Genomic DNA, 11019 nt, shown 5'->3' on the forward strand with positions numbered 1-11019 from the left:
GTCAATCTTTAATTAATGTCTGACATTCACTGAGAAATATGTTACCAATTTATCCACATAAATGAGTAGAATAAGAGAAACAATCCTATATGGTAATGACAGTATGTTTTTGTTAAAACATTAGAATCACAACTTAATACCATATAGGATTATGTGATTGCTATTGTGATCATCATACTAAAAAAACTATTCATGAGTTGCTGGATTAAAGAAGGCTGCTGTGCTGCCTGTATGAAATATAAGTGAATGCATTATAAATGGAATGAGGTTTCCTGTGTGTAGCCTGTCCTTGCTCACGTGTTGTCTGTCAGCGAGTGCAGTAGCATGCAGCATGTTAATGATATGCTGTGCTGGCACGCTGCTCTCTGCAGGGAGTGTTTGAAGCTCCAGTGCTACCGGCTATGGGGCTAACCTGTAAATACGCACTTGCACACTGCACTTGTAGCACGATGATGATGCTTGTACTAAGTCAAGTGCTGCAGGTGCTGATGGAGGTGCAATCGTTAAAGGGTCCTTTTCAAAGATGGCGACTGGAGTCTGGTGCACAGGGTGTGTCTCTCTGGTGCCAGCTGCGATCACATGAGGCTTGAACTGAATTTTCTATCAAAGAGAAATTAAAAATGCAATAAGGACCCAAGATTCTTTTTTTGTTATTGATTTAAAATTAAGATCTGTTCTCAGACAACAAAAACAGTAAGCTCTGCTGTGATTTGTTTTTAATAACTGTTTTGTTTTATGGGCCACAAACTGTTGAATTCACACAAACACTTTCTTAGTAGTGAAAGAGGGAGTATTTGTTTTGGAAGTTTTAATGTTTGGATCTTTTCAGCTATCTTTATTGACCTCTCAAAAACTCAACCCCAAAATAACTTGATATCACAACAATTACTACTGTCAATGTTTGCAATCATAGTTAATGATTACTCATCTTTATTTAAACGGGACTATTTTATTATGACTTTATTTCCTTTTATGTGGTACACTCGGTTGAGGATGCTGACCAGTTGTTTACTTTTCAACAGCACGTCAGTATTTGAATGTTGTTACTATATGGACCTACAATTTCTAGCCATTCTTGACAGGTGCTACTTAACTGAACTTAGGGTCAAGGTAAAAGACAATGAAATAACCAACATGGAGCAGCCCAACGGGGTACACGCCGCTGCCTCTTCCTGTCTGCTGCTCCGCATACAAAAACACCTTCCTCTCTTTGTTGGAGCTGCTGGACCATGCCAATATGTCCAGCAGGCATCACACCCCCGGAGTCTCCGCCCACATCTCCCTGCTCTAATCTCAGGCCTTCCACCTGCAAGCTGCCAATATAATCACATTAATGCCTCTGTGCAGGCCGCCCATTTATTCCAGCGGATTAAGTCTCTAAACATCCTAATTAGGCATGCACATGTTGACTTGACCTTCAGTTATGTTTATACTGCACAATTTAATAGGGGTGGGAAACACAGACCACTGTTGACACCTAAACAGAACAAGCAAAAGATTAGTGAATATATTTCTGAGGCAATATATGTTAAGTTGAAAAGTTTATTCTTTAAGAATTACTGGTGTTACTCAAGGCTCAACATTAGCTCCGCTCACATTTACACTTTTATTTTTTTAAACCAATGGTGCAATACAAGACTCTTCCTATTGTTACATCCTGTGTGCGCAAATAATATTGTGTATGGCAGGCCCCCAGAAAAACATAAATAAAAAAGTTTAAAGAAGAATATAAAAATTCTAGATGTTTAATATTCCATCCAATATATTTGTGTTTATTCTAAAACTGAACTGGTAAAGAAGCTGATAAAAGAGCATAAAAACAAATCAAAAATCTGAAATTGGCAGTCAATGATACTTACCGTTCATCATTTATGAGGAGGCTATAGCCTGGTGCTTGGTTGCTGTGTATCTTGTCTGCTCAGCCTGTGTCCAAATCGGCACCGCAGAGCCAAATCAGACCTCACTGTGGTACTTGGAAAGAGACGAGCGCTCCACAAAAGAAGGCCATCCAGAAACAGAGCAGCGCACAAAAGGCTGGCTGACGGAGACGGGGCAGGCGGCCGCTGGGAGATGAACAGCGCCGCACCAGACACAGAGACAGACAGACAAACTGAGGTACAGACAGCCCGGCGGCATGCCCACCCAGACTGAACAGTACACACTCAAACAAAAGCCGTGCAACAATGCCCCTCTATGTCTCATTCAACAGCGAGAAAACAGACATTTGAGTTTGACCAGTTGGTGCCATTTTGAGCCCGACCATCAGACGTACTAACCTTTTAAACTTATTGCGCCTCAAAAAATAACTTCTCTGCCATAGAAGTGTACAATGAATGGAAATTGCATATTGACAAAATCTGTATTTGATATGATTTTTCTGGTTCAAAAATATTGAAATAATCTGACAACAATCATCATTCTTCAAGATTTTTTATACTGTGCTATAATCTCTATCTCAGTAAACTTTGTACTACAAAGTATGTGCATAATAATACGAAATGATCTATAAAGCTAAGCAAATGCTCGTACTGTATCATTAAACTGGACTCAACCCTTATGCTGTACTACACTGTTGTGCCTTGGTTATGTACAGTCTGATAATAGAATTTCATGAAACAATGCCCCTCTATGTTTTAAACACACATGTAATTGTTGTAGTGGGAGCCATTTTGGGGATTACCTCACTCCGAGCCCCTCCTTTCGGCCTCAGTTTTTGCTCTTTTCATTCCCGCTGCCTCAGAATGAACTCCGCAGCAGGTGCATATGTCAAGCTGCCTCCACTCCTGAATACAAAAATGCGACTTTCAGACAAAGATAACACAACCGCATTCCATTTACATTATTTGTGGATAAGCAATTGGAATTCACACTCACTGCAATGCTTTTATTGGTCTATTCAGTGTGACTTGCAACAGGTCTCAAACGTGTTAACAGACTATAAACCCTTACGGATGCAGCAGCAACAGTGAACAATGACGGCCACTTGATGCATGGGGCGAGTGTGTGTGTAGCTGTGTGTGTGTGTGTGTGTGTGTGTTGCTGGGTGTGTATGTGTGCATGTGCAGTGGGGCATGGAGAAAGGATGAAAAAGGAGGTTTGAAGAGGAGTGAAAGGGGTGTAGGGGCCTAGAGGGAGGGAGACAGACAACTGAGAGGGACGGGGCAACAGTGTGGTGACTTGCAATAGATGACATCATCCCTGATTTGAATAATCCCTGAGCCTGGGAGCTGATTGGCTGCTCTCACACAAACCAGAGTTCTGCTGCCATTCGCTATTGAGGTCTTTCAATTCCAGCATGGCGCGCTGTAGTGCCCAATGGTGCGTTTAAGGAGCCTATGTTTGGAAATATTAAGAAACATTAGTTTGAGGCAGGATCATGTGTCATAATAATATTAGAAGAACAATAGGCAAATTGATATGCCCTGAGAAAGACCATCTCTAGGTCAAAACGCTTTGGCATGCCCATTCAATAAAGGACTTAACTAAGTCAGAGTGCCTCAGATCCTTTTTTTTAACCTCTGCGCATAGGCAAATGTTTGCTGTCGCCTGTACCGGGTTCAATATCAGTATATTCCGCCTGCTGAAAAATAAAAAAAAGTCTGTAGGCATGCATTTAACGCTAAAACAACCCTGTACTAATGATTGATTGAGAACCTTGGATGATGATGGAAATAGAAAACCCCTGTAGGACTGAGAGCTAACATGAACAATATGATCAGGTAAATTAGGTCTACCTTAGTAAGACACTTCACCCACAGGGCAAGACACTTCACCCACATTGCTCCCAGTGTCTGCGTACATCGGTGTATGAATGAGAGTATGAATGGGTGACTGGATCCCTGCTGTAAAGCGCTTTGAGTGCCTAATGAAGGTGGAAAAGCGCCATATAAGTTGAGACCATTTACCATTGGTATGCACAGGCCCATGATGGCCATTGAAGTGCAAGAAACCAAGGCCACTATTATGGTTCAAGCTCTTCAAATATCTCCAATTGTAGAATAGGGTCCCCAAGGTCCTGCTATTCACCGATTCAAGGTTGCACAATTTTCATATAAGAGGAGAAGTAGCGAGGCCTAAGAAGTATAGGTTATAACTAGTGCAGAATAGGCTAATTTCAGTAGGTTTAGACTTGACTACTGTATGCAACTAATACTGAGAATCAGAGCAGATTTCAATGTTTTTAGGCTACACACTTGTATTGGTTAATGTATCCACTTAGTTGGTTATTTTTTTGGTTAATGTGCATCTGATTTATTTTTGCTTATAGCTTGTAGGCCAATAAGCGACGCATTGTGTTCCCTTTATACAACTCGAACAAATGATCAAAAATATAGAAGTAATAAGACGTGAGTCATAAAGGTGGTTGGATGTCCGTACATTTGTGCTGCTCCTGAAGGCGGCAGCAGCCCTCTCCTCCTCTCCTCCTGTGTTCCTTTGCTCTGGTCCATCCCTCCTCCTCCTCCTCCTCCTCCTCCTCCTCCTCCTCCTCCTCCTCCTCCTCCTCTCCTCTCGCCGGTCACAGCGTGTCTTTGCGGGAGTGAGCCTCTCTCATTCTCCTCCATTCTTCTCCAGGAGCTGCGTCTGCATCGCTCTCAGGGCGGACAGGTCTCGTGTCTCGCGGCTCGGTTCGGTCTGATCCTCCACCGTGAATTTCCTACCGGGGTTCACCGAGTTCCCATCTTCAGTCGCACCTCTTTTTCCTCCTGAACCCAGCCGGGGTGAAGTGGCTAACACTGGGCGTTGCTGGAGGATTTTTTTTGTTGCTAGCTCTTGATTGGTAAGACACGCTTTCGGCAGGAGCTAGCTAATGCTAATGTCCGTTTGTGGAGCTAATTACCGTAAATAACAGCTCGCTCGTACCCCTCGTGTCTCGTAAATTATTGACGTAATGTGTTACTAGGTTAATAAGCAGCAACAAATACCCACCAGGGCCGTCCATCTGTGAATCTATTACCGGCACAACAGGCTTATCTATGTAGTAATGACACAGTAAAGCATCTTCTTGCGAGGCGGTTGTGCGCACCCGTTTTCTCGCGTCGTCGCTCTTAATTCGGCTCCTTCTGGCAGATGGGTTTGACGGGGCGGTGTCGGCTCTACGGTGTCTTAAAGCGCTGTGTAAACCCACTAAGTCAAGCTAAAACGGTGAAAATATTGAATGCTTTTAAACTGGGGTAAAGCATATGAGGTCCAGTTGCTTGTTTTCTTATGTTTTAATTGCAAAACGTGTTGTTTCTTCCTCTGTCTGACCCTCATTCGTGGATCCCCATTGTTCCATCAAAATTCTGGGAAATGCCTCATTTGCCTCACGGGGAAATGAGGCACGTTTGTGATTCGAAGCTTATAATTTGGCTTATGTCTTATGCGTTTGGATTGTAGATTCACTCAGACAGTTGTATTGATTGCATGTTAAATTTCACATAGACGTTTGTGGGATTTTGGCAAAAGTGTTTCTCATAGACTCGGGCTGGGCTGTGATCAGATGTGATTAATGTCACCCCCCTAAAAGTGATCAGCTATTGTGGAGTGAGGGCAAAGGCAGAGGGGGCCCGAGTTGCTTCTTTCTGGTGAGTAGAGCAACAAGACAGATTACACTCCCCTTTGCAGAACAATGGAGAGGAGAGCTCACTGCCAGCTCCTAAAGCCTCGCCAAGAGCGTTTAATAAACTGCAAATATGCAAGCGCTGAAAATCTTAATCCATGAACTCTCAACTCGGTTTTCCTCCCCTGAGGTGTGGTAGGCAGTTGTAGTGATCGTCCATGGCTTTGTGGCCACCGTGGGGAAGTATTGGTCGATAAACTGTGGTGATGGACCATGAGGTATTGATGTCACCCTGACTAAATGGCATCCCATGGCGACCGATATGAGCTCTTTTAAGGCTCCGACGCACTTATGTTGGAGACGCTCCAGGTCTGTGGACTCAGAGGTGGGCACAGACATCGGCAGCTGCCCCCCTCGTAGAGATGAGAGAATGGCTGACTCACTGAATCACTGCTGGACTAAATGAGGCGGCCAAATGGAGGACAGACAGACAGCGTGGTCTAATGCAATCATGTGAAATTAAATTTAGCCGGCATCAAACTCTGTTTTTATTAAGTTATTTAAGATAGCTCTAAAAGGATTATTAGTTTGGAGCATGTGGATCAGTGCCAAGGGCGTTTGTGAGTGCAGCAGATTTGTCCCAAACGAGGCATGAATAAACAAAGCAGATTATTGTAATTATGGGGGAGATGTATATCTTTGGTTGGATATAAACTGTTTGGTACTTTGGCAGAAGGAGAGGCAAGATACAGTGTATTTGAATCTGTAGAAGTGTTTTGGATTTGGATCTAAAATACAAACCCATTGTGCGTGTTTGAGTCAGGCTGAGCCTCCCAGTCCAAAAACGCAGCTCTTTCCAATGCAACAGTTTTTTCTGCGCCTCTAACCCTTTCTCAGTCATATGTCATGATTTTGTTCCCCTTTTAATTTGCTCAAATAATATCTCTTATGAGACCAGACAAGCACATCTGGGTAATCCTCTTTAAACAACCTATATATTCAAATGTCTGTGTTCATTATCTTGAATGTTATGGTGGTCTACAATAAAAGAGCTACTTTGCATTTGCATTACAAAGTCACAGAATATCTCCAGGCTTTAGACGCAGCAAATCTTTTGTTTGGTCATTTCTATCTTTTTATCAGAGTCACCTCTTGCTTCCCATAAATGGCCAATAAGCTTGTATCCGCTGTGATTTAAATATTGATGTTGTATTTTGTCGACAGCCGGCCTCTCGACCCACTCCTTGTGAGAGACGATTGTTGCATTAATAGACGTGTGTGTCAGCCTGCTCCTAGCCTGAGGGCGGCTTTTCAGGGTGGGTGCATGACTCATTTTGAATACCCCGATTCCCAACATCTCCACTGTGACAAGGACAAGCCACCGCCTCGGGTCATTGGAGTTTTCTCTACTTGAACTCGTGACCCCAACTTTATTTTTATCAGAAATTAAAACTACAACAACCCCCCTATAGGAGGGTAGTAGTTGTAGGATATTTCACTCGAGTGTTTTTCTTGGTCCCTTGCAAAACACTCTGTTTGCTCTGGTAAAAGGGGAAAGAATATCGTTTAGAAAGTGTGTCAAGTATTTTGTTACCAGGCTCATAATGAGACTGGCATATTAGTAGCATAGTTTTAGTAGGATATCAAGTAGTTGCAGCAGGTAAAGCAGACAAGCAACAGCATAGGTCGCAAAAAGTACTATTCAGGTACTGGATGCTGTAAACCATATAACGTTAAAGTAAGTATTGGTACAGAAAAAAACTTAATCTAGCCCCAGTGAACAGCGCAGTCTGTGGTTCATGGAATATCTGCATGTTTGGCCTTACTTCCGTCCCTGCTGGAGGAATGATTACTTTTGTTTCGACCGCAGACAGCTACAGTGAATCAGCATAACAAAGCGTCAAGTACAGATAAACTCTGCTGTCTGTGGCCGGGGCAGATAGCTGCTAACTCGGTGTTGCCACAGTTGTCCGTCCACGCAGTTGGCCACAAGGTTCTGAGCCCGGATCGGCCGGCAGCTGCAGCAATTTGTAATTTGGCTGTTTGAATTCCACCAGTGGGAGGCAGGATGGTAGAAAATGCTTCCCTGTTGCTAGGCCTCGAGTCAAATCTTAAATGCCACTGAGCGTTTGTTGTGCTGCCTGTTGATTGATTAAAAATGATTCGTCGCGCTTGAGTAGGTTGTTGGCAGTGGCTTAGATGTGTGAAGCCGAGTTAGATGCACCTTCATGCTTTTAATCACATAGTTGCCCAATAGTTCATCTTTGATTGTTTGCTTTAGGCCAATCAGTTCATTTATCTTTGTAGACCTCGATCTTCTGTAACCTATAAATCAATGACTCTATCTTCTCTACGCTTGGATCAGTCTTTTTTGCCCCATTATGCACGCATACTCGGACAAATGCATTTTAATTCAATCATCCTGTTCCTTTAACTTAACAGCGTGTGCATAGCGGAGTGGCACATTAACAGTAATGTGTTGGCATGGTCTTGTCAAACGATATGGAAGCGTGAGTGACTGATTATGGACACGGTGCCAGAGTGTAAGCTCTAGACGACACACAATATTTGGTGTGTCACATTCTCCAGTTTCTTTGTCTTGTCTTTTAACAAACATGAGCCTCTCGGGAATCGGGAGGGACGACTGCGGGACAGAGGGAAGTTATTGTTTTTGTGATTTTAGTGGATGCAAAATCCATGTCAAACACAATATTCAAGACAGTTATTAAAGTCGTTATGGTTATTGCATTTTTCCCTCATATTGTAAAGTCCTAGTTGCAGTTGCCAAATCACAAAGACTGTAGTATTTAGCTTCTAAAATCTAATTATAACACTTATCAGAAAGATCACAATAGGATGCTTTCTTCGCTCTGTGATTTTTCGTGAACAAGCCTCTCAGGACAGCCATAGGACGGTAGGAAGTCCCCAGTGTGAAAAAGAGTTAACAACAGTCTTTGGATGGATGCGCACGAGGTCCTCTGACCCCGAGCGCTGTCATTAGCTGTCGCCGGGTTGTGGACCTGCCTGTCTTTCCGTGGATCACATTCCATCTGGAACGTGCCTTGCTCCACTTCAAACAGAAGGCCATAATCCTCTTACAGACACTCGTTCCACTTGTACACCGTGTCCCGGTTGAAATCCACAGAGTGCCTCGGCCGCTCAGGGGTGTGCGGTGCCCCTGTCCAGATGCCGAGGTACTGCCCTGCCCATGCATCTCTCTCGTCTGCTCTCCGTCGTCTTGTGTCATTGATCCAAGCCACCAGCTGGTCCCGGCGCCTCATCTGATTTACCCCCAGCGCAGAGGAGCCGCTTCACAGGCGGGCGGCCCATTATGGAGCCGCTCCAGAATTTCTTACAGTGACAAATCAGGCCTAGTTTCTGCTCCCCTTATAGCTAGGTCAACATTTTTAGTTCATTACAGGAAACCGTTTTTGTATACCCATGGGTAATTACTGAGGTGTAATAGTTTTTCGGGGGACGTGAAGTTCTGTTGTTGGAGTTTTGAATCTCTCAGGCTCATTCAATTTGTTTCGGACACATCATCATTCGTCAAGCGTGTCTATATCAACAACCTACTGCAATATTTTGTGGATTTTATTATTTACAAATGCACAAGGCTAGGGGGAAATTTGTAGAAGTTTTTGTCAAACTGACTTCCTGCCCCCTCCCTCCACCCCTCTCTCATAAAGGCCTGTCCCCAGCTCTGTGTTGTCTCCAGGGGACAGAGCTAACAGCATCAGAGGGACGCCTGCTCGCTAATGCACTTCCTACTGCCCATCTGTGGGGCGCTCTCCTGACTCCACACTTTCCCCCTCACGATCAATGAGCCCCGGTGCAGTAGCTCTGCTGGACGTCCCATTGCGGAGGGGGGGCTGAGTGTGCTGCGGAGGGGGGCAACAGGTCCAGGCTTCTAAGAGGACCACTTATTTGGCAGTGTCTACAGGGACCATGATCATTTGCTCTGTTGCGCAGATGATAGGAAGCAGCTCCTATCATCAAAGACTTGATAATGCAAAGTGGATCAACGAGTGATTGAGTTTGAACCTCACCATTTAATGTCTGTGAGAAATCTAAATGTGCATCTTTATTGATTGCAAACTCGAAAGGCTAGACTACGGTGAAGTAAGGTAAAGCTCCATGAAAGTTGTGAAATATAAACTAATCCCTGCAAAGAAGTGGGATGTTAGAAATGTAAAAAGACCGTTAGAAGTGGGTTTCGACCACACAACTAACTGTTTTACTCACTTCCTCTTTTCATTGGATAAAAAATGAAGACTTACAGGGCCTATAGAGTTAATACATTTTATGAGTAGAAAACTTGTGTTGGTGTTTTGATTGATATTGGCATTGGTGGATCATTACCGTAGTACATGCTGTGGCTTTAGTAGTAGAGTTGATCTTGGTTCCGTTTTGGGGGCAACATTTGAGACACAGGCCTCATAGACAGTACAAGTTTATATCTTTGTCCAGTGTTAACCGGCTCTGTCATGTGTTAATCTGCTCATCCCCAGGGGGCCATGTTTTGCTGAGACAAGATGCACCATGGGAAAGCCGCATTGTTTACTATATGTGTTGAGTGCCGATGGCATGTGAGAAAGAAAGGGCAGGGGGGGGAATGAGCGTGGAAGCACTGCTCCAAACTGGGGCAAAGGAATTCATTTGGCATTACTTAAAATGAATGTGTGTTGTTATAGCGCTACAGACAACAGATTTATCTGTAATTGTGCAGCAGGAAGGGTTTTTTCTGATTGTTTTCCTTGGTAAATAAGGAGCAGTGTTAGTCTTGCTCATTGTATTGTAGCTTAGAGGGCCAGGTGTCTGCCTCTCAATCTGCTGCTGCTGGTCTTATGTGAGCTAAGTCGACTGAAGGAAGCACAAAGATAAAGTTCCTTCCTCCGTGTGAGGCCTTTGTCCCCACACTCTTACTGAGCATCACAATGGACACGCACCCATTGGAAATCAATCGACTGGAATGGCTCTACCTTGGACAGTTACAGAGTTTATTCACGATCAGCAGGTAGGATAACTCACTAACTGTTTCTTTAAGTACAATGACAGGTGAGAAGATGAGAGGTTAATTTTGTGATTCTATTTTTGGCTGCTTTAGGCTTCATTTGTTATGTCTTGTTTCAACTGATGAGTTTGTACTATGAACTCACATCTTGTCTTTTTGGAAGCCTCTTCACTCTCCTGCCTTTCCCTTGGCTCCTCGCTCTCCCGGGCCCTCCCACAGTCCACAGGGAGCAGGATTCTTTGTTTGCAGTTTATTTGTGTGCAGCTCAGAGGTTAGAGGTGTCTGGGGGATGTACTCTGTGATTAGCAGAGAGTAGCTCACAGCAGCAGTGGAGCTGCCCCACGGGACTTTATGGAGAGTTTGTTCATCACCCCAGCGCTCCTCTGTCTCTTTCCATTTTCGGATTGGATCATACTGGGATGTCCCTTTCGCAGATGGGAGGAAACCATAACTTTGGTATCAATTC

The 11019-nt window shown here is 43.9% G+C and overlaps 1 long non-coding RNA gene across 2 annotated transcripts; it reads right to left on the reverse strand.

Moving 5' to 3' along the window:
• Positions 1–203: 203 nt before the first annotated feature.
• LOC306969351 lies at positions 204–4750 on the reverse strand. Of its 2 annotated transcripts, XR_013793312.1 has the most exons (5): positions 4378–4750; positions 2875–3333; positions 2681–2783; positions 1860–2063; positions 204–600 (listed from the first exon to the last, which is right to left on the reverse strand). It is a non-coding gene; the product is annotated as an uncharacterized lncRNA (long non-coding RNA). The 2 variants fall into 2 exon arrangements; XR_013793311.1 differs by lacking the exon at positions 2875–3333.
• Positions 4751–11019: the final 6269 nt, after the last annotated feature.

This window comes from Gobius niger (genome assembly GCF_951799975.1).
Source record: "Gobius niger genome assembly, chromosome: 10".
NCBI lineage: Eukaryota > Metazoa > Chordata > Actinopteri > Gobiiformes > Gobiidae > Gobius > Gobius niger.